This window comes from Lissotriton vulgaris, chromosome 7, assembly GCF_964263255.1.
Source record: "Lissotriton vulgaris chromosome 7, aLisVul1.2, whole genome shotgun sequence".
In the NCBI taxonomy this organism is placed as follows: Eukaryota; Metazoa; Chordata; class Amphibia; order Caudata; family Salamandridae; genus Lissotriton; species Lissotriton vulgaris.
The window spans coordinates 722,570,371-722,597,582 of NC_141695.1; the positions used below are offsets into that span (position 1 = coordinate 722,570,371).

Here is a 27,212-nt window from a genome sequence, read left to right on the forward strand (position 1 = left end):
ATTTTTATTGGAGGCTCCTACCTTATCTTTAATACAGCCCTGTTTTGTTTCTATGTTAAATAAAGGTCAAATGACAAGGAATCATTCATTAAACATATTCTTTAGCATCTATGACATAAAAAGAAAGGGCAGACTATAAAGAAAGCTCCTTGCCATTTGACACATAAATCAATATGGACAGCTTTTCATTTCTAGGCATGCCCCGGAGGTACGACTGGAATGAAGAGGACATGTAACAAAAAGAGGCAAAAGCAAAGCAGGGGCGGTGGAATGATGAGGAAACAGAGGGCAAAATTAGTAGCAGGGCGAGGAAGGAGGTGCAGACAGTGGAAAGAAGGAGAGCAAGAGAGAGCAACATGCATATGAGGGGAAAGTGAAAGGGGAATAAACAAGCATCAGCAGCCACAGAAAGGCCTATAGTTGTAAAAGAAACAGCGCCCTTCAAAGCCAGGACTCTATTGGAAGTTAAGAGACACAACATTACAATTGCTAGCGTAAGATGAGATGTAAATAATTCTACTCTGTGCTGAACTAAGATGTGATTGACAATGTTTAACCCTAAAGATTGAAATCAAGTAGCCACAAAAAGCCAAGGGTTGGAATGGATTGGACCCAAAACCCAATAGAAGTATATTAGAAAGTATAGAGAAATTAAAGATTGGCAAATGGCGTATTTTATAGAAAATAAATTTGGTAAAAATGCAAGGTTTATAAAGCAGCGGCAACGCATAGTCTTGAAATATTAAACATATTAAAAACTGCCCCACATCTTACTGCATCTGGGACTAATATTTTTCTACAAGCACGGCCCAATTTCATTACTAAACAAGTCCCTTCATGCTGGGTTAGTGAATTACTAAACAAAATACCAAACTTACCCAAATACCAATTATGGCGATGCAATCTTTATATAGTTGACAGGGTTTGGCAAACTAATACTTGGTTCTAAAAATACTCATAAAACTAGTAAAAACACCTCTAATAAAGACAGACTCATTTATATATTTATAATGTTTATCTAAATAATGTGAAATAAATGCTCATCAATACTAACATACTGTACAAATCATAGCTCATCACAGAGTAACAATATCAGAGAAATGAAAAAACCATATATCATCTGATGGTGCATATAGGAGTGGAAAGGCCAAAGACAAAAGATTTAGAGACAAATTACATTTGCAAATGATTATGCAAATTCAGTTCTCTGTCTGTACTTACCCAATTGGAAAGGAAAACTACTCCCTGGCCATGAGAACACTAAGGCCCCTCAAGAAGAGTTGATGAGGCAAAGACTAAAGGGTCGATTAAGATGGCGGACGGACAAAGTCCATCCGCCATCCTGTCTGGGGTAGGGACCGTCTGCCACAAGGGCGGAGGTACCGAGCCCCGCATTTTTAACATTGCGGCCGACGGTGCTGACCGTCTGCCGCAATGTCAAAAATGCATGTTGTGCTTTTCACAGCACAACATGACAGGCACCGCACGGTGCCTGCCATGTCGTACTGTGAAAAGCAGGGGGGTACCATAGGTACCCCCATGTGTACTCCCCCCCCTTCACCCTGGGGGCCCGCAAGGGGCCCCTAAAGCAAGGACAGTATGCCTTTTTGTGGCGGCATTGCCGCCACGGAAAGGCATTTCCCTCAGACCATCCTAATATGGCTGGCGGTGTCTGATGAACACCGCCACCATATTAGACCTTTTCCGCCGCGGTCGACGGACGGCCTTCCTGTCCGCCACAGCCCCCCCGCCATTGTAATATGGCGGGGGAAATAGTGGCAGACGTCAGTGGCGGTGCGTCCATTGGGGGCGTTGGGGCGTTGCCCCACTAGCCATGGACGACCGCACTGTCTGGCAATACAAGCATTAAGGATTTTAAAAAATGCTTCTGAAGACTGAGAATAAAAATAAATCTGAGCGCACTGCGCGCTACCGGCCGGGACAAGCCCGACAGAATCGGGCATTCGATAACTAGGAAGTGGGCCGTGGGTGGGGGCGGGGGCTGCAGCAGAGTGACAGGCAGCGCACAAGCAGAGCAGTGTTGGAATACTATTACGCATGTGAAAGGAAGGAGTAGTCGCAATTTCGACTGGCCCGCACATGCGCACCGTGGTAGACCTCCCCCCCCCCTCTCTATAGCACAGGCACTGTCAGGCAGGGACCCGGGGACTCGGTCTCTAAATGGGCAGATAACTGCCTGCTCGTAGCCAATCCTGGAGCAGTGTTGCTGTTAACGCTGCGCCAGGATTGGCTGCTGCAGCAGGATGGTGCCGCCCGTGGGTGTTGGCTGCTCTGCACTGTATGACCAATCACCATATGGCTATATCCAGCCATGTCGAGGTGATTGGCCATTTCTAACGCTGTCTGGACGTCACCGCGCGTGGCGCACTTGTGCCAGAAAGAACACAAAAACAAGTAGTAAGTGAAAGTACTACTGAACTAAAGTGAAAGTAAGCAGCCTAGTCTGGAGAGTCAGCGCGTGAGGAGTGACCAGTTCGTCGTCGCAGTGCTGCAGCTGAGCTGACCAGTGACCAGTTGTGTGCCAGACAGTGCCCAGTGACTACTACTACTACGGACGGTCTGGACCGCCTGGTGCTGCTTTTGCGTCCACCACCCACCATGTAAGTTTTTTACTGACTGTGCCGCCAGCCAGCCAAGTGTCGCCCTCGTCGGCCCGTTGTAATGTTTACCCGCTCCGTGCTGAGCTTGCAACTAACTTTTGGTCAATTGGTCTGATTACTAGGCTTGCCATCTGATCGGATTACTACCGCCACCACCACCGGTATTTTGATGTCCACAGTCTGTGGACATCAAAATACCGGTGGTGGTGGCGGTAGTAATCCGATCAGATGGCAACACAGTCCCAGTCAATAGTACATTGCCAACATTGGCAGCATATTCTCCTTGTTGTTGCTACTGATAAAAGGGCGATCATGCAATGCCCAGCATAGTGGTTTGCGATGACTGAGCTAGCGAGCTTCTTGATTCCAATGCCAATGCTAAGGGCTCGTGCTCGCACTGTTGATTGTTGCACTTACTGAAAACCCCAATAAAATAATGTTTTTAAAAATGAAATGTTCGCCGTACTTGGCTCAGAAGCTCACTACGTTAAGATGTGCAAAATGCGTCATATGATTAAGCATGCCGATGACCACCTTTAACGTGAATGTCGTGACAAGTGCAATGAAAGGATAACGTGCTGCTAGCCTAATACCTTCGACGGTATGCAATACCGGCGGCATAAAATTAAAACTAAAAGACTGGCATAATCCACCCCAACAGCAGGCAGTATTTTGCGTGACTGGGGCGAGTTTGTTACTGACAGCAGGCAGGCATTGGTTGACCGGGTGTCTCGGCCAGGCCTCCTCAAGGCAGGTCACGTTGTGGTTTTTTAGACTGAATGGCAAAGCCACGAGCTGCTGTTACCAGATGTGGCCTGACCAATACGGACAGAAGGGGTGGGGGGGCTGTACCTACACAACACATCCACCACCACCAGTCAAGTCTGGGAAATGCGTTAGGTTTATGCGAGGTGCAGCTGGCGGCGTGCGTGCCTTTCTTTTCGTATCGTTATGTGACAATATTAAAGGAAATGCTGCATGCTCAGGGATAATTTGTGAGAATGCTCATAACCCCTTCGAACGATGTGGTGACGTAAGACCTCGAGAGAATGTTGAGAAGATGACACTTGTGACAGCAGCATTTTAATCATCAGAATAGCAAAACTGAAGAGATCCCTTCATCGACCCCCAACCCCAAGAGCCAATATTTAAATGACCGTGTTTTAGGTCACAGAGGAATTACCTAAGTCAAGTATTGCGTTGTGAGGCAGAATCTCCTTCATGATTTGACTGTTAGGAAAGCAATATGATACTTAATATTAATAGATTGTGGATCTTCATTAGCGGCAACAGGGGCATGGTATTGTGAGTCATTATATATGAATGAACATAAGGGCAATAACAACACCTGGTATTAATTGAACACAGAATTAAACAAGTTCGGATAATTAAATTTGAAACAGAAAATCAGTGGGTAAAACCGAATTGAGCCCAATCTCACATACATGCTATTAAGCAGGTATTAGTTCCGTAGAGTCTCTCCAATGAGATGCGTGTGCCTCACACCCCTCGCCTTCACTGCTCAACATTTCATCTTTAATACTTATTATCAGTGCTCCTTCGTTTTTCTTTTCTTCTCAGGGATGCTACTATGTTTCCAACCATGCAGTGCAGAAGGCTGAGAGGACAGCTGAACACCCTTGTGTGCACTGTCAGTGCATCTTGCCCTTCGACTGCCCCCCACTCCCTGACCCTTGCCCCCTGATAACCACGCCCGGTCTTGTGAAATGGTGACAGCAGCGCCCTACAGCAGGTGCTCAGTATCTGCCCTTAGGGGTGACAGTACTTTAATAATTAAAGTACTGCCACCCCTAGGGGCAGATACTGAGCACCTGCTAATACAGGATTATTGGCTCCTCAGCTAAGACTCCAGAAGTGGCGCCAACGACTTGTAACTGACACCCACTCTTAACCAAGGAGCATTACAACTATCTTGTGAGGGGGTGGACGGCTATGAATTAGCAGCATTGGGGTGCATGTGCATGGTGAGGCGGTTCCGCAGTTTCTGCATGAGCACTCACACACACTCATAAACTTTTTCTAAAATAGCCTCTCACACACACATTCTTTCACACACACATTTCTCTTTCACACATGCTTTCAGACACTGCTCCATTCTCTTACAGACAATTTCGCCTCCACAAACACTCACACTCCCTGGCTCAGACTCTCTCTCACCACACTCTCAGCTTACCATGCCTCAGCATGGCACCCTACCATATCTCGATTCCCCACACGCCCCATCGGAATATTATTGGAGGGGCCCTCCATTGCTTGCAGAGCAGCATTAATAATCATTCATCCATTAGTTTAACTTTTATATTGATGAAGAAGCATTGTGTACTACAGCACAGCATGCAAGGCAGCATTATAATCATTCATTCATTACCTTACATGTAAAATTAATAGAGGGGCGCACTGTACACCCTTGCAGCTTGCACAGCAGCATTAACTCCATAGCTGCTATTACACATTCCTCCCCAGTGCTGCGCTGTCCATTAGAACTAGTGCTGAATGGACGTTCAATGGTCGTGCGCAGCACTGGGGAGGTAGCGCTGCTGACGACCATTGGTCGTGCGCAGCACTTAAGGGGTTAATATAGGCATTTCATTAAGTTAAAGCCATTTTCTTTGCTATACAATACCATTAGCAAAGCAAATGGCTTTAACTTAATCAAAGGCGCGACCTATTACATTTCAATGCTTGTTAATTTTGCCTCCAAGTTGGGTAAGAGACTGACTGCAGCCCTTTTAAAAATATATCAGGCCAAGTAAGTTGCAACGTGCTCTTGTGCAGTGAGTCACAGAGTGTGCTTATATTACGGGCTCATGGGTCCAAGTCCAACACTCCGGTTCTGAAATGAAATATTTATTTTAAATATTCAGTATCACAGTATTTTTTGTATATTTCAGTATTCTTAATTATCTAGCTCTGAAATATATCTTGCCCCATTCCTTTTCCGTTAGCTGTCTCCCCAGTTCCAGCTCACTTTGTAGTGATTCGTAGTCTGACACCTGGGTAGACGAGGAGACTATGCATCCAAGAATGAAAGACTGAGTAAATGTGAAAGGATGTTGCAATGAGAGCGACTTTGAAACTGTATAGAACATGAAGTAAGTTTGCGGTGATAACTGACTCGTTGTGTTCCTGCACTTATGCTTGTTTTGCTGAATTATGAAGGATTAAAGACTGAGTGACGCCACTGCAATTGGAGTCCATGACCACAGGTTCATCTAGTGAAACAAGGCCGATGTGATTGCATTGCAAAGGCATTGTGACCAGAAGCAGCCAGTCGTACTAATCCATTCATTAAATATTCTCACAAATAGGAGGAAGTGAGTGTTTTTTGATGAAAACAAGCTTGCTTTTTTAATAGTGTTTAATATTTATACACTACCTATGTTATATGACATCTCTTTAATAATGTAATACCTGCACTTTCACAATTGCTTTATTAACCTTCCTGCTGTCTCAAATTTGCTTTAAAATGCACCATTTTCCACTATTTTTTCAAAATTTTCTTGGGGGGAATTCCCCCCGAACCCTCCTTAGGGGGTTCGGCTCCGGTGCAGTATGATTATCATTTTACGGCCCACCACTTTCAAATGTCACCAGCCGCCACTGGCAGACGTGCAAGAATGGCAGATGGATCGCCACCGCCTGCATGGAGGTGGCGATCTGTCCACCATCCTAATTGGCCCCTAAGTCACGAATCAGCAAACAGGAACAGCCAGCTCAAAAATAGGAGACAGCAAACAAGGCCTCTTCTCACACAGGTATGAAAGCAAGCCACTGACTAGCCTAACCCCTCCCACCAGGAACCTCAATTATACCCTAAATCCCAAATGTCCAACCCACATTTGTGTCAGAACACAAGATTTCTCTACACATGATTGGTTAAGGAAGGAGGTGTACTGTCACACCACTCTAGTCATGTCCATCTCACTCAATGTCTTATTGACCATGAATTCTGCATATCTACTTCCAACCCAGGAAATACAAATTCAAGCCACTGTCATAATATTAATTTCCTCCATCCCGGTCATGTAGCAAATTCTGTGTCACATTAATCCGCCTGTGCCGCATTCTGAGTAATGTTCCGCCATGCGATGAAGAAATTGTTTCTTCCTGCTAACTCTTGGCAGGCACACAGGACTTCCACTTTCCCCATCCCGTTCAACATTATTTTCTGAATTTATTTTAATTTCATTAGCCCGAAAGTTTCCTGCAGAGCAGAAAACCATGCTTCTATGCAAAACAAACACAGGCATTATTAATCACTTATTTTGCTTTCCATTACGCACCCACCCAATGCTGCATCTATCCATGCACAACTCGAGTTAATATTATTTTCCTAGCAAACGTTAATAACACAGTCCATAAATCAGCTGGAAATAGAATATCAAATAAACCATCCAAATCTTCCAACAATACCTTTGACATTTTTACAAACCTCTCTACCTGTTTGCACCACTCAGCTTTTCTCTCAACCTGGGAAATTCATTGGTGAAGGATATGTCCTGTATTGACCAAGGAATATGAACATATCCACCACCCGGAACTTCTCTCATTGGATATATCATTTCAGCAGGTTCTGTCTTCTTACTGGAAGCAACGGAGATGCAGTCACACACTTACTTGCAAGCATTTCTTCTTTCTTTTTTGCCCATCTACCTTTTCATCGTTCCAATTCACCCCATATTTTCAGTGTATTAATCAATTCCTTTGTTGTATATGAATTTAGGACCCTAGTGTAATTTTCCAGGTTCATGCCCATATATAGGTATAAATCACCCTATCCTTATATAGGCATATTAATCATAACCATATTTAGACTTAGCCTATGCAGTCCAAATACGGCATGGCAACTTCCACTAGTTCCGAAAATCTACAACGATTTCTTGGAAAAACCTGCCTTCAACAGTCAGGGACCTCCCGTTGCTTGAATATTGATTTATCCAAGTACTCATGGAGTTTTCAAAGACCTGAGTTTTGGATGATGTTATTATGTCCAACCTTATGTCAAACTCGGCACCTTCAAGGTATAAACATGCCCACACTTGCACAGGTAAACACACGGTGGTTTGGAGCAGTTCGACTATCTACCTACACGACCTAGCCCGACGCAGCAAGTGCTGAAGGAAGCCGACCCTCCAGCAGACGCACTGAGAGAGATGCTGTCTTTTCTCTTGCCGAGAAATTCAGCTCCAGTGTTTCCAAGCTACCCTTGTGGGTTGTTGGGAAATCGAGTCCTGAGAGAGAGATACCAGACCTCCTTCATTCTAAAACCAATGTACAGAGCTGATTAGACCCTTAGAGAATTCTTGGATAGGTTCTTGGCAAAAGAATACTGAAACTAAGCTACACCTAACTTACTTCTTCCCTTGTACTAGACTTAGGACTAGACATAGGTTAGGTACACCAGGGTAGGCGTATTTTAGAGGCACCAGTTGAGTACTTTTTAGTCTTTATTTATTAATGTATGTATTCTATATATTTTATGGCTTAGAAACCATATCATGCTTTTACAGTATTATTTTATAATACTCTTCGTACTGTAAGCATTGTACTTTGCAACCAGTATTACGATTGTAGCAGTTCATTTCCTCTGCATGAGAAAGAAGACTGTTCAATAAATACCTTTTTATTGAAAACGCCCGTCTCTCTATTTCTCTGCACCTCTGGTGAAACGAAGCGTGCACGATTGACTGAGTGAAATAACCATCTATTGTTGTTGCGACTCTAGAGATACATTTCTTATTCTTGGGAAACAAAGTTGTCATGTTTATGCAGTTGTCAGAAACGAATCCCTTCTTGTTCATTCAAGAAAGTTTCTAGTGACCTCTGAGCTAGCTGGCACTCACAATTAAGTCTAATATATTCAATAGAGACCTAGTAGACCTCAGTCCTACATCAAATCTATAGTATATATTATTCCAATGCTAAGAGCCTATTGGGAATATAGGAACTACACTACTTGGCGCCCAACGTTTGGTAAGGCGATAATTTAACGCTGGATACTAGAGTAATTCAGTCATGCTTTTCAAACACAGCCCTTTTTTCCGTAAAATACTCCATTAGACGTCTGGAGTGGGTAAAAGGATATAATATCCGCCATACTGAGTAGGACGAAAATCCTATGTATTAGTTTTTTGGTTTGTTCAACGTTGAAGGATATAGTGTTCCAAAAATATTGTGCACCTTATCTTTGTTTCCTTGAAACTTGCTCTGCAAACTTTCAGTCAACAAAAATGTCAGAGATTGACGACGAAAGGGAAAGAGCTGCAGCAGCAGCTCAGGCAGTTTTAGTCGACACAAGTCTCCAACAAAATGACCCGGATGCTATAATCATCCTGGTAAATGTAAGGAAAACAATCGCTATAAAGCTTATAAATAATGGAGTATCATCGAGAGGTGATAAAGTAATCTTTGTAATAGAGGCACATGAATATCGGCAGACAGAGGTATTCTATTCATGGATTCTGTTTCCTGCAACAAATCCAGTAACACACGAGTTCCCCTACTACAAAGTAGAGGAACCTCCAGTGGAATACGTTCCTTTCGAGGATGTTGGAATTCCACTAACTTACCAAGAGCATCAGCTCTGGTTTAAAGGCGCCCTACAACATCAAAATCATATTACCAGGCTCGGTCCACTAGGTAGACCAGGAGCAACAATAGCCAGCTATACACCACATCCTGCCATTGAACAAATGACAGGTCCAGAACTATTAGCTCAGCTAAAACAATTAATTAAATACATAGACAAATGGTTCAATATGTCATGCGGACTTTAACAGTCCAACCTGCTATAAGGATTCCACATCACACCCCTCATCAGGGGATCACAAACAAAATTACACCACAGACTATACAATCAGTCATTTGTAAATTGCCTGCAAAAAGAGAACAAATTCAGTTCTGGTTAGCTCAAAAAATTACTCAAATAGAGGCAGTATTTCCCGATAGTACACCCCATGAGTAACACAGGATTCTGACAATCTGTTTACCAATGAGGATTGCACCACACGTAGAGAACTGCGACACTTGGGGTACAGTCTTTGCTTCAATCTATACAAAAACACATGGTGTTCCATCTATGGTGGTAATACCAGGCGTCCTAAGACAGATTCAAAATGAATATGTACCACAACCTGCCTTAAATCTTGGTATGAAGAAACTGATACAACAGGACAACCATATGAACTTGCAAGAATTATTGAAAAATCCTATGAAGAACTAGGAAGGGTAAACATCCTTTACCACGCGGATTTTACTACGCGTGGCCTTTACAACGCGCCCATTGCAACGCAAGTCGTTACCACGACTTGCGCTGGAGGGCGCTAAAGGATTACAAATAGTAAATTTACTATCCCAACACCTTCGCTAGGGTCCACGGGGACTGGTGTTAGAATAGTAAATTATACTATTCGAAATCAGCGCCTCCAACGCAAGTCGTGGTAACGACTTGCGTTGTAAGGGATGCGGTGTAAAGGGATGCGTTGTGACGGTACGCGTTGTACTGTCATACATCCACTAGGAAGAGATAGTTTGGGGGGAAACCAGTAAAACCCGAACTAACAGAAAATCCTGAATTTTTTATTGACAATAATTTCACTACTCCTAAAAAGAAGTTGGAAAACACTAAACAGACGCTTCCTAAAGAGGAGCCCTCTCAGTCCAGAGGAAGATCTCCTCAAAAGGAGCCCTCTGAAAAAAGGTACAACCTCAGAAATAGGGATAATTTGAGAAAACCTGATAGATATCAAGATATTGATACATGTTCATCTCGTACCTTTCAGACTTCCTTGCAGAAATCTGAAAGAAGAGGACGGTCAGAACAAAAGGAAGAATGCGTGAAGTCCAAAGACGAACAGCACGTCCCGAAAAATTAAGAAGACAGAATTCACTAAAAAGAAGGTAGCAAGTCTAAAGATCAGACATGCCGAGGATCTTGAGGACACAACTCAAGAACGGGGAGTGGGCCCAGACAATGCTAGACAGCGCAGCAGAAGTCACCATAGCTCGCAAGATCCGCAAGGATCATCTGGAGACAGTGGACTTGAATGAATGCATTCAAGTTGAAAATGCCGACTCCAGGGTTAGTGTACCACATAAGTTATATGAAGTAACACTCCAGATGGAGGGGGACATAACTAGGAAAATAAAAGCACTCGTTTGGGAGAAGCCTTTCTAAGGCTTATGACATTCTTTTAGCTGAATAAGACTGGCCACCTGACTTTGTCAGTGAATGCCCACATGGCAAATAGATAATTATGCCAGCCTTCTGTAATCAAATCCCAATTCATAAAAAATACACCTATGCCAGAAAATGGGCTGTAGCCCAGGCTCCAGTATTATACAAAAATCATGTAGGATGGGATGAGGACTCTCCTCATCATAAAATTCAGTTAAAAAATCAACCTACTGCACAGAGGCCGTATCCAGTTAAGCAAGAAGCTACAAAACAGGTCAGGGAGATCTTAGATCAATTTGAATACCAAGGGGTGATTGAAACATGCACCTCATCTATGAACAATTCTTTGTTTCCTGTCTCCAAACCAGACAATTCATATTGTCTAGTTTTAGACTATAGACATTTAAACACTTGTTACAAAATTTTTGCAGTACAAAATGCATATAGTGCAGCACTGATGAATAACATCGTGCGGAAAAAATATAAAACCACATTAGATATTTCTAACGGTTTCTTCTGTCAAAACATTGCACCAGAAAGTAGGTACTTGACCGCTTTCTCAATAATGGGGACACAGCGACAATTTTGCCGTCTCCCCCAGAGATTCAAGAATAGTCTAGGTTTTTTTTCAGCCAGAGTAACAGAGTTACTACAAACCTACGATGATGAGGAATTATCTTATGTCGATGACATCTATCTTACAGACGATGATTTGGACGTGCACTTGAAAAGAGTGAACACCATAATACTTGGGTTCGCTTCTGAAGGGTACAAATTCAATTTTAGGAAATCACGAATTGCCCACCTCAACGTCCTATTTTTAGTCTACGAATTATCAAGTGTAGGCAAAAGCCTGGCAGCCAACTTCCTAGAGAAATGTGCGCTGCTTCACCCTCCAAAAACGCTAAAAAACTTACAGTCAATTCTAGGTTTCCATATTTTTGGAAGAACTTATGTTCTAAATTACGCAGAAAGGGTTAAACCTCTCTACGAACTAATAAAACCTGATTTCAAATCAACTAATTGGACTTAAAATCATACCGAAATTTTGCGTTCAGTGCAAACAGACATGTTAGCAAAAACACAATTACAGGCACGCGACAACGTACGCAAACTTGTGACTAGGACCATCCCAGGGAGATGCGGATTCACATACCTAACCTTTAATGAAGGTGAAAAGGTACCAATAGCTTACAAATCACACTTGTACACACAGGCTGAAATGAAATTCACTTCAACAGAAAAGATTCTGACATCGGTTCAAACTGCAGTAGCAAAAGAGAGAGCTCTCGCACACGGTAAACGAATAATGATCGTTATACCTGTACCTGCCTTAGAAGCAGCAACAAAAGCGAGTATTCCAAATGCTAAGGCTTTATATCCGAGATGGATACAATGGGTTAATTCTCTTGCTGCAACAGACGTTGAATACGTTTTTGACCCCTACTTGAAGACACAAGAATTTCTACAATACGAACACGAATGTCCTCTGCCAACTGAGATTCTGTCTCTAGAACATTACGGATGTATAATCTATACAGAAGGATCAGCACAGCCCATAATTGGGGGTAAACAAGCCTATAGTGCTGCGTGCGCGATTGTTAAAGGTCGCTGGCGGGAAGGTAAATTTAGACCAATGGTCACTAAAACTCAATCACTCGGAGACCATACAGCTCAGCGAGCTGAACTACAGGCTTTCAAGATGGTGCTTGAAAATACCGATCGCGAATTCCCCACACTCATAGTGTGCGGTTCATATTACTGCATCCAGTCTTACAATGAATATCTGCAGAACTGCGTTCAAAACGGTTTCAAAGACGCAAAAGGTGGCACAATTAAGCATAAAATGCTTTGGGAGCAAGTAGTTCTATTGCAAAAAGAACTACAAAAGACTCACGTGATCCATACACTGAGTCATCAGCGTGATGGTGTTCACGTTACAGGGAACTCATTGGCTGATGAAGCCGCAAAGGCAGCTGTGCAAATTGCTTCCGTAGCTGCAATCACTCGTTCAAAAGCAAAAATAGACAGTGAAACAATGCTAGCCGTCAATGCCTCAATGAAAGGCAGCTATGCAGCGTTACCTCTAATTTATCCTCTCGGATATACATACATAATTGATGCAAACTCCGTTCCTTTTGCTCGAATCCCTGGAGTGGGGGATAGAGTAATTCCAAACAGGAACAGGAGAGGTGCTTTGGTTCACAAAGCACATATGGGAGAGGGTCTGACACATCAAGGGATCTTAAAATCTCTAATAGAATTAGAAGAGATCTACTGGTGGCCAGGAATGAGCGTCCAAGTTTACGAATTCGGAATTAATTGCCATGTCTGTTACAGAGATCATAGCTTTGAAAACCACCAGATACCTGACTACAGTGTAGCGAGCCCAGTTCAGACACCATTGTTAGACAGCATTAGACTATCTACACGCAAATGTCACAATGGACGAATACGGTCCCACAACTATTAGGACAAGATTTATTTGGATGTGGCCTCAGCGCTCGGCTGACGCCCGAACTGTTATAAAAGAATTGCGAGTCTTTATCGGCACATACGCAATCGGCACGCTGCATTCTGACCAGGGTCCTGCGTTTAGCTCTAGAGCTTACAAGGAGGCCATTGCTAGTTTGGGCGTTGCATTGCGGTACTCAAGTCCATTTCATCCTGAGGGAAATGCGGTAGTGGAAAGAAAAAACCGTGACATAAAGCAATCTATAACATCTAGGGTATTAGGTTCGGTTAACGGGTGGGTCAAACATCTAATAAGTGTCCAACGTAGTCTTAATAATCTGCCAAGAAATTCTATGGGTGGAATTGTAAATTGTAAATAGATACTTGTATAGTGCACTACTCACCCGCAAGGGTCTCAAGGCGCTTGTACGAATACCGCTGTGGAACCCATCCTGGCTTTCCCTGTGAGGTGTCCACTCCTGGGCACCCCCAAGGTGGAGGCCAGGCATCCTTAGCGTTGTGGGATCCGTTGTTGTGGAGATTAAGCAAGCTATTGCGCAGAGTTGCAGACTGGGGCTCCATGATTGGAATAGGCACCGAGGTGAGCATTATCAGGTCTGTGGAATTTTGAGCCCAAGACCCGCCGAGGCGGGGAATTGAACCCTGGTCCCGGGCTAGACCTCTGCATCAGGGTCTGCCACTCTAATCATTGAGCCACACTTCTCACTCCATATGAATTACTATTTGGGACTAGAATGATCATCCAGGATCTTGATCGTCAAACTTCAGTGGTGGAACAAAAACCCTTTGATTTCAAAGACCGTTTGGCTGTTTTACAGGACTTAAATGAAACAAGAAGAAGTCTGAGCAACACAACACAAAAGCCAACGACCACTGAAGAGAAACCACCTGTCAGAGCAAGGCCTGTCTGTATTCCAAAGATTGGGAATCTAGTCAGGGAAAAGAACATGGATAAGAAGGAATTTGGGCCTTCTTACAGAAAACCAGTACCTGTCTTAGCAATCCACGGAACAAGATCAGTGTTACTGCTGCCCCTTGCTGGAAGAAAGGATAACAGGTCTGTATCCATCGACCTGGTAAAACCACATCATGTGGCCGATAATAAGGAGTAGGTCCAGTGGACTCCCGAGATGTAGCAGACGACCAAATCTTGATACAATACAAGAGGTTCAAACTGAAAGACTTATCACCTTTGATAAACCTACAGTAAGAAACTATGCAAAAAAGCAATGGAACTTGTGCCCCTTGAGACCCAAACAGTTCGTCAAGAAAATCCTGTCTACAATGATATAGCCTCTGACTATACAAATATGACAAAGGAAGAAGCAGCTTCAACGATTCCAAACAATCCTGATGCAATTCCAACATTTGGACAGAACTGCCTCAGACTATTTCATCAACTTTGATACATTTTCAGAGGATTCCAGTGAAGCTGAAACTACGCCAGCTAATAAAACATTCAAAGAAAAAATAACAGAACTCTTACATGAACTTTAATAAACATACCTGGTTTTACCATGGCTTGAACTTTGGATTGGGTTAGGTGTACTTTTTCTCCTACTTTGGCTCATTCTTGTTTTGAGTTTGGGAAGGATGGTAGATGGAAATTACAGTACAATGGACACAGCAAGTAAGAACATCAACTTGCTCCTGAAACCTCACAAATCATCTCATTGTGAACGAAGAGACCTGTCATCAGTGAACATCGCAGCCATTCCTATACCTGGTGGTATAGCATGGGACACGACTGATTATGACATTTATGGGCCGGTGGAACTGTTGAAGATTCTACACCAGTTTAAGGTTTCTTTGAGTCACTTTGTCTCACCCATCACATTTTCTGATGATTGGGACTTTGAAACTGTTAATAACATTATGACAGATTTAGAAATGTCAGCTAAATTCACAAAAGATGAATACTTAGAATGTTCATCAGATTATGAACAAATGTAATGTTTTAATCATTATGGTCACCATTATTTGCACAAATCTTCAAATCCTAGAAATGTTTTTACTTATAATCAATGGGAACATTGTCCAACACCGCCAAAAGGCAGTTCAAAAACATTTTATGAAGAGTTTCTGTAATGTCACAAATCCAGAAACGTATTATTTAAAAAATGTGAATAAAACAGGAATGAAAAACATGTTGACCAATACTAAGCAAATTTATTCTGCGAACTTTTATGCTCAACTGTCTACATTAGGTTTTAACTTTTGGAAAGACAATATTAAGACAAAAAACTGTCTGGGGCACTAAAGTATGGCAGGTTCAAGGTTTAGAAGCCTTATTCAGAGCCTGTATCATCCCAGAACAAATAATGTTTTTAAATGACACTATTCAACAAACATCTTGTCTTGGCTTAGCTATAATAAAAGAGTTAAACAAACCGTTCATACCTAAGCCCACAACTGACAATAATAGAACAGCAGATTAGGAGGTAGATGTAAAACAGATTTTACAACAGAGCAGAAATAATCCTGATTGGAAAAAATGGTTAATCTGGCCCACAGACACGAATAACTGTCAAGATAGATTCCTGAACAAAACTCAAGGGTTCAAAGTAACTAGGCCAGATCCAAGATATTCCCAGAGACAACATCCAGGGATAATTACAACATACAGTGTAGGAAAACAATGCCTTGAGTGGCTACAGAAATCCCCACTTCCAGAAATTAAACAACACTTATCTTTACTTAAAGAAGGCGTTGATTTATGAGACTTCCTACTCGGACCTAGTAAACCACGTCAAAAACTTTTTATATACGCCGGTTTATACTCTGCTTTCAATGAAGCATGGAAAGTCACGCAAATGGAAACTGCAGAAAGAATATGAGAAATTGATCGTATTCATTTAGAGAAAGCTCTCTCTGTAGTGGACAATGAGTTAATGACTCTGTCCTCCAGAATGTATTCTTTGGACAGGATTGTATCCTCTGCCATTGACATAATAGAGCAGGACTTGCTAATGTGACAACATGGCCAGTCTCAATTACGTTCTATAATGCTGCTAGGCTGGACATTGCAAAGTCTCCGTTCAGGCTACGTGCCATGGCGTCTAATCAACACCACGTCATTGTTTACTGTCTTTAACCTTAGAGATAAAAAAATCTCTTTGGCACAAAGAGGAGTAGACTGTACGGTGCTGAGCATAGAAAAACTTGAAAGATTACCATTAACTGTTTCTGAGAAACCAGTCATGGAATGAATAATACATGGTACGATCACAATACCAGTGACGATTTTCCAGTTTCAGTATTGCTTAAAACACATACCAGCGGGCCTGTATGACAGGTTGGGTAAAGAATACATTAAGTCGACCTGGAATTTACCATACACAAACAAATGTTGGGGTGGGGGAAAGGAGGTATTTCTTAGTGGAAAAAATTGTAAGAACTCGCTGAGCGGTACACTTTTATGTCACGGTATTAATTTACACAGAGCCTGCAAGGGTTTTTCAAATAACCTTTCTTGCCACCTGCACGGTTCTCCCGCAGCAGTGATAGACCCAGTTTTTAGGCAGCCATCCAATGGTAGCTACATAATGTTGAGTGATCACAGCTGTTGTGGAATGATGCCAGGTATAGCCTATCTCGTTAGTGTGTCAGCCAGGGTCCCTTGTTGTATGCAAGTATTGTTTCCTAAAAGCAAGACAGACGGGGAGTCGCTGTTATGGCCTTCACTGAATATCTCTTCTATACGAATAGATACTTTAAGCAGAATGAAAGTCATTCTTTTGCAAAAAACTGTGCCACTGACCTCTCTAAGAGAAACGTATGATCTGCAAGTCGCAAGGACTTCCACTAGTTCCGAAAATTCAAAACAATTTCTTCCCAAATGTCCAACCCACATTTGTGTCAGAACACAACATTTCTCTACACATGATTGGTTAAGGAAGGAGGTGTACTGTCACACCACTCTCGTCATGTCCATCTCACTCAATGTCTTATTGTCCATGAATTCTGCATATCTACTTCCAACCCAGGAAATACAAATTCAAGCCACTGTCATAATATTAATTTCCTCCATCCCGGTCATGTAGCAATTCTGTGTCACATTAATCTGCCTGTGACGCATTCTGAGGAGATGTTCCTCCACTCGATGAAGAAATTGCTTCTTTCTGCTAACTCTTGGCAGGCACACAGGACTTGCGAAGGACACTCGTCTTCCACTTTCTCCATCTTGTTCAACATTATTTTTATTTTTTATTTTTAATTTTTTAATTTTGGGGGAACCTTTATTATTACTTCAAGCAAATACAAGCATGGGCCTACAACCACCCCGGCCGGCCGCTAGTCAAGTCGTAAGTACAGCAAATCAATGTGGGAAAATATAGCAGCCCGAAAACCGGGGTCTAACAAGTGTCCAGGATATGACTTGTATTCAAGCGTACTGGCCGAAATTCAGGATTCATGAATGTTCATTTTACAATAAAGAAAAAACTAAGAATCAATGCCATACAGTCATACATGGTCCTACAATAACAAGCATGAATCAGGAAATCCGCAAGTATTGCAAATACAATTGAAGTATTGGGGGTAAGGTATACGAGTCAGGATAAATGTGAACACAAACCCGTTCCGTAGCAAAGCTGCACCCCACCCCTCAAAACGAAACATACTGTAGGAAACATGAAAAACGACGACACCAAAAAGGAAGAAAGACAAAAGGGCCATAGAAATAAATAACGGACAAATTAACAAACCCCATCCCCCTAACCCCCACCCTGCAACCCTGCAGAAGGCCACGGCCTACCCTCCCCCAGCAGCGTGCCTGTCGCCCTAAATAAGAGACCCGAAATATAGAAAAAGATGAGAAAGAAGAAAAGAAGAAAAATGTGGAGAAGGGCCCTCGATCTTGCCACCCGGCGCCCCCCACCCCCGCGCCCAGTAAACATCCTAAAAGCAAGATCAGAATAGTCATGGAAAACATTAATCACCGATAGCACCGTCAATAAAATCCCCGCCGAGTGTCCCCCAAAGCACCGTCAGCCATCAATAAGTCCACTGGATCCTAGACGGTATCACCCCTGGCCTTTTTTATCAGTAGTACCAACATAAGTCCACTTATCAATCGGCATACAGAGCGGCGTGGAGGGTCCAAGTGATCCGGGCAGACCGGGCCGTGTTATTACTCCATGGGACTTCAGCAACCAAAACCCAGCCGAATATGTATGGCGGAAATCCATCTGTGTCGGTATCGAACCCGAAAACATCCTCAAGTCCGAACACAGTCTCACCACCCAAGGAGAGAGAGTCACACCATCCGGCGAGCGCTGAGACGTCGCCGGGGCAGCCTAAGACATAGATTGGCGTTGTTTCCCCAGCCGCTGATTAGATATGTGCCCCGACGAGTCACTCACATGTACTACAGATCTGTCCAAGGCGATCTCATGAGCCGGGTCTTCCAGCGTGTCCACGAACCTAGGCGTAGCTGGAGCACTCTTCACTGACATAGAGGTGGGCACGTCGGCACTTCCTTGAGATCGAACTGTGCCCGTGTGGAACGGCGGGACAACAATGGCGGCCATCCTTCTTCCCAGGTCCCGGGCGTTACGGATCAGCGTCGCATGCAGGGTCGTTAGAGCAGCCAATATATCTTTGGACGTGGGCTCTTTCTCGTGCCGCCAGACCCCTGAACCCTCCCACACGGCAGCTTTTCTATCCGGATGATGTCTGCGTAAGAGGGTGCCAGCCGCCATATTAGCTGATCCGGCCTCGTCCTTCTTCACCTCACCTCGGGACCGGGCCCCACACCAGGGCGCAACAGGATTCACAGCGAGGACCCAGAAAGTCAAGGCAGGCTTCCCAGAGAAGAGCCACCAAAGGGCTAAACAAAATCTCTGCCACTCCCCGGGAGCCGCCCGCCGATTCCGGGGGAAGTCCTTAGTTATGCCCGGACACAACACTGGAAAGGGGGCCAAATATCATGCCCTCGATCCTGCTTTGCACGCATCCCCACGAGGCACTCCACTAGATGGACTGAGTCATCACTGTCGCCATCGGCCCATCAAACCTCCGGCGCCTTCCGGCCGACTCCTCACCTCCACCAATGGCCGCTGTTGTCACAGTCGCGGCCGGCTGTTCTTCTCACTCGACACCCCGGTCCCTGCTCCGTGAGGGCCGCAAAACAGTCGGGGACATTTCTTCGGGTCTGCCGCACGTAGAACGGTCAGTGAAAGTTTTCCTTCGCCTACTTAAATATGCCGTTACGGCTCAGGATAGTTGCCAGGATGTATGCGCGGGGTGAGAGGGCTCACGGAGCCGAGCATCTATGCGGCCATCTCGGTCGCTAGCTTGGCTCCTCCCCCCAACATGTTTTTCCTAATTTATTTTCAATTCATTAACCCGAAAGTTTCCTGCAAAACAGAAAACCATGCTTCTATGGAAACAAAGGGAATGAATAATCACTATAATGCTTTCCATTACGCACCCACCCAATGCTGCATCTATCCATGAGCAACCCGAGTTAATAATATTTTCCTAGCAAACTTTAAAAAGTGCACAAAAGCAGCATTAGTCCTTTTATTTTCTTTTGTCAAGAAGCATTTGTGGCCTAGTTCAGAGCTTTTAGTGTGCGCTTGCGCAGTAGCATTTTCCCTCAGGTTAGGCTCTTTTCCACATTCGTTTTCACCGCACACTGTTAATAAATGTTACTGAGAGATCAATTCGAGCAGGTTTTATTTCGCGAAAAACCCTGCTCAATCACAGTGGGAACCCCTAGTCTTGAAATATTAAACATTTTAAAAACTGCTCCATATCTTACTGCATCAATATCTTCAACAGATACTGTAATGTGTAAATTCTACTGCCTGACAACTTTAGGGCTTTTAAAGTAAGAGCTTGCTCAGTGTCTTGTACTGCAAGCGGCATCGACTTTGGAAGAAAATGCTCTAACCAGGCTTTGGGAAGCACCCACCACTGCTGGCTGCAATCAGTAGTATAGAAATATGTGCAGACGTTTCTCTAAGTGGGATGAAAAAACTGGGATCTCTCTAAAAGAGGAAATGTAAAATATATTCCGGCGATTCATATAGTGTGGCACCGTGCCAGCATTTTGGTTTCTCTCTGAGATGTTATTGCATTCAGATATATGACACAAAGAGAGACATACACCTAAAACCTGCTAGTACTGTTGACTTAGGCAATAGTTGTTAGCTGTTTAAGATAAATGAGTAACAACAATGATTTGTTATAGATAACTAACATTGGAACTGTTTCACTTTGGAAATTGTGAGACTGCGAATTAAATATTTGTTAGGCCTGTGGAAGAAGTATTGGCCAGTTGTGTGTGCTTTAGGTTAGATTTGTATGCCATTTTCCTCTAGAGATCCGTCCATCTGCACATCCACAACCTCATCTCTTTCTTCTTCAGCACCCTCTTTTCACTGTCCCCAAATGCATTTTCTCGCATCTCCCTCACTTTAGCACCCCCAAACATGCACTGCACTCGCTCACATTTAAGCATTTTCTTTTCTTTTACTTTGGCCTTGTAAATATTTTGACATTAGTGTACCTCTTTCACGCATATTTACTTAGTAGTTCACTTGCAAATGGAATACATGACAGTTGTTCTGTGTGCTCTGCAGTGAGGACAACCCACTGACAGGACCATTGTTTTACTTTCAGCGGCAGCACCAGAGCTCTCAATCAAAGCACTACCTGGCACAACTCAAAGTATGCACTATATAGGAGTAATACGATGCACAAAAATAATACAGAAACACAACATGATGAAATAGCTAACACTTGTGGGGAATGCAAGATTAAGTAAAACTTGAAATAAATAGAGGAATGCTGACATGCATTACCTTAATATTTTTAACAATCATTATTCATAAACCAATCCATATTTTTGGCATGAATATTAAAGGCATGAAGATAGGGCCAGTTTTAATGCCATACAGTATGTAACTGTCTTTATTATAAGCACATATTTCTCCCTTTTCATTTCCGTATATTTGGATCAACTTTTCAAGGAAACGAAAACTCTGTTCATCTTGTGGAACAAATACAGGAGCTTCACTTCTAAAGGGGCCAGCAACCTGCAGTCAGGGTCTGGGGTGTCACAGTGGGCGAAGTAAAGCATGACCCAGGGTCTCAGCACAATTTACATAACATACACCACAGGTTAGCATTATAACACTTACCATTATAGAGGACAAGGTGCCAAATCACAAGTGCTTGCATACAGCCCTACAGTGTGAAGGATGACAAAGGGTGAGATCTCTGCCAGTAAATGACTGACATTAAACTCCGACCCTGGATACCACCTTAGACTACAGTGGCAATTAACAGCTTTAGAAAGGTAAGCCCTACATCGAACATCACATTGCAAAAAATTGATTTACTGCCTGGCTTCTGTCTCCTGCTTCAAGGTGGGCGGGTCAGGCGGCCTGGGACAGACAGCCCAGACTTAAATACATTGATTTGTTTAGACATACAATCATATCTTTAAAGAAATCAATCTATTTAGGAAAACGTGTAGGAATTTCAGTGGGGTGCAGCCCCAAGAGCCCTAATGGAGAAACTGCTGGTGCTGCATTGCCTTTTTCATACATGTAATTGGGAAGCAACAGGAACCCTGCAAGTGCAAAATTCACCTCTTTCACATACCGCATTAAGGGGTCGATTAGGATCGCGGACGGACTTGAGTCCGTCCGCGACCCCAGAGTATGAGGGAACGTCCGCATGGGCTGCGGCGTTCCCTCATGTGCGATTAGGATGTGACCGCCACCCTGGCGGTCACATCCTGGATATTTAACATTGCGGCGGGTGCTGCTTCAAGCAGCACCGGCCGCAATGTTAAAAGTGCATGTGTAACATTTACATGCACAAAGCGGCAGGCACCGCGCGGTGCCTGCCGCATTGTGCATGTAAATGCTGGGGGGTACCATAGGTACCCCCCATGTGCACCCCCCACCCGCCAACACCCTGGGGGCCCGCAACGGGCCCCCAAAATCAAAAGTACACATGCTTTTCCACGGCGGAAAAACCGCCGCGGAAAAGCATGTTTTCAAATGCTTCCTAATTTGGCCGGCGGTGTCTGATAGACACTGCCAGCCAAATGAGAGCTTTTCCACCGCGGTTGTAATCCGACCGTGGCGGAAAAGCAGCGGACAGAAACCAAGACCCACCAGCCATCGTAATGCGGCGGTGGGTCTTTGGTGAGTCCGCAGAGGATTTTCCGCCTCCTCCGGGCCGGAGGTGGCTTCCGCCGGCCCGGAGGAGGCGGAAAATCCTCCATCCTAATCGGCCCCTAGGTACATATCGAGGAGATATATGGATAACTTGACGGACTGAATTTGGAATGATTTCTGCATAATATTATATAGCCAGAAGGCCATTCAAAAAATGCTTATTTATTACTATTTCTGTTTATTGTACCAGTTCCATTGTTATAAGTACAGCGAGAGCGCCTCCAGTAAAAGAAGGGCTCGACCTAAGTAAATCAACTATTCTGACATTCAGCTTAGAGAAATCAAGTTTGTGTGTGCAATGCAAGTAGACGATTTATATCTAAAAGAATAAAAGGAAGGAAAGGATAGTTAAGGGAGAGGGTGGAGGAGGAGGGGTGTCAATGAGAAGGTATAAAACTGCAAGAGCAAGTGAAATGAGAAACTAACAGCAATAAGAACATTGCTGGCTGTGAATAAACACTAAGCAATCGGGCAGTGTGGATAATGGAAGAATCAAGAAAGAATCCAGGACTACCACAATTGCAAACCAAACTTTCAGCCAATATTTGTGATAGCAGAAAGAAACAGTACTACATATTTTCAACCAAATAACTTGAAGGTATATGGGATAAAGTACCCTCTGCCATACATTATAAGGATATTGCAGGTAAGCAAAGAATTCCAGGACCTTATAGAAGTATGAGGTCAGAAGATGTGTTCCTTTATAAGGTCCTGGAACTCCAGGTGACTTGTAATATCCTTGTAATGTATAGCAGTGGGTACTTTATCCCGTAATGCATGGTCACATTATCACCCTTCCCACAAACAGCTTATATCCTTGGTGTGGTGCTCTTTCATTTGAAAGAGATAGTCTGTTTTAGAACCCCTTCGAGAGTGCTACAGGTCAGGCGGGGGTTAATGCGCCCAACTACTGATGTTGTGGTCTTTTACTCCTGCTGTCACTGTGCGTGATCTACAGCCGGGCCAAGAACTAGCTATGCAGCACTTAAGTCTCCTGTCTTTACGAGTCAAACATTCCAAGGCTTCTCAGGTGTATTGGTACACAAGCACAAGACTCAAAGTATGACCAGTAAACTCAATAACATGATTGTCACATCAAATACTCGTTTTATGATAAAAGTAGTATTTAATAATTGAGTATACAAACAAAAAGTATAAACACAGAACACTAGATAATACCCACAGTCTCTTAAGGTCAGTGTACTATGTAATCCTGGGCAGTATTCCTGAGTCCCTTTTTCTTTCTAATGAAGTTGGTTGTTTCCCTTTCAATATTGGAGGCAACTTTCAAGTGTGGCCCACACTAGTCAACAAGCAACAAAGTCTCGTTCTGGCCTTAAGAGTCAATTAAGCTGCCCAATCCCTCACTTTGTGCAAGTCCCAGGGAGGCCTATTGGCATAGAAACAGTCTTACCTGACCGATGGCAGTTGGCAAGTTCATAGTGTTTCATCTTCTCATGCTCCGGGCTCTCGACACAGGAGGGCCATAGAATTTTGGGGTCTGTTCTAGATCATATGTCAGGGCCGTAAAAGTCTCTGGATGGCTAGCAGCGGTGTCATATATTTCCTTCAAGGATTGCTTGGCTTGTAGTAAGTGCTACTATAAGTGGTGGTCTCAAGGGGAAGCTCTTCCGTGTAGATCTTTTGGCAAGGATCCTCTTGGCACAATATTCTACGGCAATACACCTGGTCTTCACAGTATCCCTCCAGGCATATAGGGGTCACTGAGTTACAGCAGCACAAGGGTGGCAGCACTACCTTTGCGGTGGTCCCCACTTGGCATACGGGGTCACCAACATGACAATTAGAGAGGCAGACGGCTCACACTTTACAAGCAGTACTTGTCTTCATTCCTTCCAGGCTTTTTCCTCCTCCTCACAGGGTATGCTTTCTTGGCAGAGAAGCAGAAGGCTGATTCAGGCTCAGGGCAAGTTGTCTTGACTTCCTGGTTGAAAGCCCCTCATCCAGCTGGGAGACTAGCAGAGCTTGGTCCTCAGTCCTGGTTGTAGCTATTCAAAGTCTTGTTAATCTTTCTTTCCACACACCGATGAACAGTTTGTCGGTCTGTCTCATGCTCCAACTTTTATAGTCCACATCCAGACACAGATGTGATTTAGTGTCTGTAGCTTTGAAATTTTTGTTGTGGGTGCCGACTCATTCCTCTGCCCCGGCCTTGTCAGAGGGACAGACTGCAACAGCAGGAGAATCTGTGATTTTGATTGACCCATAACACCGGCTGATGGAGTAACCAGGGATCACACCTAGATATCAGCTTCCACTGAAATATGTCATACAAAGATTCAAAGTCCTAATTCCTCCCTTCTTTTAGTACGACAGTACTAACTTTATTGGAACCACCATCTCTCCTGATAATTAGCCCAAGCCCCAATGACCAGTAATTACTTCTGAATCAAAGAGACATTTGATGTGCGCAAAGGATTCTCGGCTCCCATTCCAGCGCTCAGAAATGTCAGCAATTCACATTTCCTGTTTAATTTTGCAGTCCTTATCCCAACTAGCCTTTCCAAAATGGAACCCACAGACCTCATTGTTATTTACCAAGCACAGGCAGGCATCAAGAGCTGCACATCACTGCATATCATCATGTAGGCCAAATGTGCACAACATAGAAACTTTACATGAGAGGGTTGAAAGGTACCACTCCAGTGACACATATAAAAAGGCATGTTCACACTACTGATTACTACAAACCACCAAATGGGTATACTGCCACTGCTACACATTTTGCCCTGAGCAATATCCCCCTGCCACTATGAGAGCAGTGCTTGGTGCAATCCGCCCGGTCCAATAAGACTGCAGTATCATGAGACAGGGGCCTAGAAAATGGTGCACACGCAGGATCTGTATTTTTGCATGAGTAGGAAGGGGTCAAAGAATGGAATCTTCCTCTATGGAATGGAATGGAATAACCACTACAGGAGTGAGGAGCATAATGGGCCACTCTAGTAAAAGTCTTCTTTATATATTATTAAACAAAAACAGAAAACATAGGAAAACATTCAAAATGTATTTTAGATTTGGAATCTGAAATAATGTTCTATGATCAATCCATGATATTGGAAAGGGCTAGATATCCTTTTTTCAGAACGTTATGACATTTATTTGAAGGTCGAAGAAGAAGACCAAGTTTGATTTCTTCATACCCTGCTGGATTCCAGCACCCCACTGCCACCTTTCATGCCTCGCACTCCAAGGGACTTGTGGAACACACCTCTGGGTGACTTTGAGCATATAGATGCCAGAATGATCTGGTCGGTGTGTGACCTCAGCCATCATGTTCCATGAACATGTAGGGCTAGGAAGTGGGTTTCTTTTTTCTTGAATTCACTACGATCCAGAAATTACTCATGACACAGATATAACACTATGTTGTATACCTGCTCACTCCCATCCACTCTCATTCCAAGATAAGTACATAACTATGGGTGAGTGACCAGCATTCCTGACAGAAGTTTGCTGGCATTCCAGTTGCTTCCAGAGGAGCTGCGTTCTCCAGTCAGAGAGTCAGTTTCTACCTTTGCAGGGGAAACCTAATTATTGCAAAAAGTTCAATTTATGAACGGAATGCTGAACAATGTCAAACACCCACCCCCCGTTAGAGATCTGGGGCTAAGCCATCTTTTTTTGCATACTACACCATTCCAGTTTGGACTCAGCCATATGCAAATCAGTCTTGATCCTATTCCCCATGGGAACAGTCCAGCCCGAACTGCTTGACCATGTCCTGCTTGGACAGCAAACACGGTTTCAGGGTATCACCCCTCATCAACCAGGATAGCTTGAATCCAGTGGCATGGCTAGCATGGGACCCATGTGTGGGCATACTTGCCCCACTTTGGGCACAAATGCATAAAGAACAATTGATGGACGGAATGCTGAACAATGTCAAACAATCAACCCCAGTCAGAGATTTGGGAATAAATTAATAATTTTTGCAAACCATGGCATTCCTTTTTGGAACCAGCCATATGCAAATCAGTTTTGACCCTGCTCCCCATTGGAACAGTCCAGCCTTAATTTCCCATTGCAGGTTAAGACTGATTTGCATATGGCTGGGTCCAAACTAAGGTGGCATGGTGAGCATAGGAACAATGGGTTGGAATGCTACCACAAGCGATTGCCAATGGTTAGACAAATTTCAAGCATTCCTCCCATCACCTTTTGTGTGAAATCTAATTACTGCCATAGTAGCGGAGGGAACCTGTTAGACACGGTTTGGGTGACCCTCCAGGCTGCAGCACAGATGTACAGGCTTTATCAAAATCATATATTTGAGGGGGGTGCTAGAGAGCAGGCGGACAAAATGGTCGCGCCTTAGGGAGGCTCTGTTAGCCCGGGAGCAACATCCTAAATCATCCTCGGCTTACGGCCGCCCACTCGATCTAGCACCATGCCAAACTACTTAAGAACACAGCGAGCAGCGGAAAAACTATCCAGTAGCCTCTGCAGAGCTGCTTCTGAAGACATTACAGCCTGCTCCAGATTCAGGCCTGGGTCGTGATGCGGACTACAAAATGGCAGTGTCCGGGTGTTGAAGAAGTGAGCCCTGGAATCCCCGGGGGCCGTGCACCACGCCCGTGAGAAGCAACCTGCAGTCTATGGCTGCGATCGCTAACTATCAAAGCCCGCTGGGAGAAGCTGCGGAGGTGTCCCTGTGAGCCTGCTCTCCCTTGCAACGTCCTGTTGGAGAGCGCCGGA

General features: G+C 43.9%; 1 protein-coding gene across 1 annotated transcript in view; it reads right to left on the reverse strand.

The window, feature by feature from the left end:
* Positions 1 to 27,212, reverse strand: part of LOC147702335 (cilia- and flagella-associated protein 337-like) — a 1,229,420-nt gene that overhangs the window by 43,342 nt on the left and 1,158,866 nt on the right. The window lies entirely within an intron of this gene.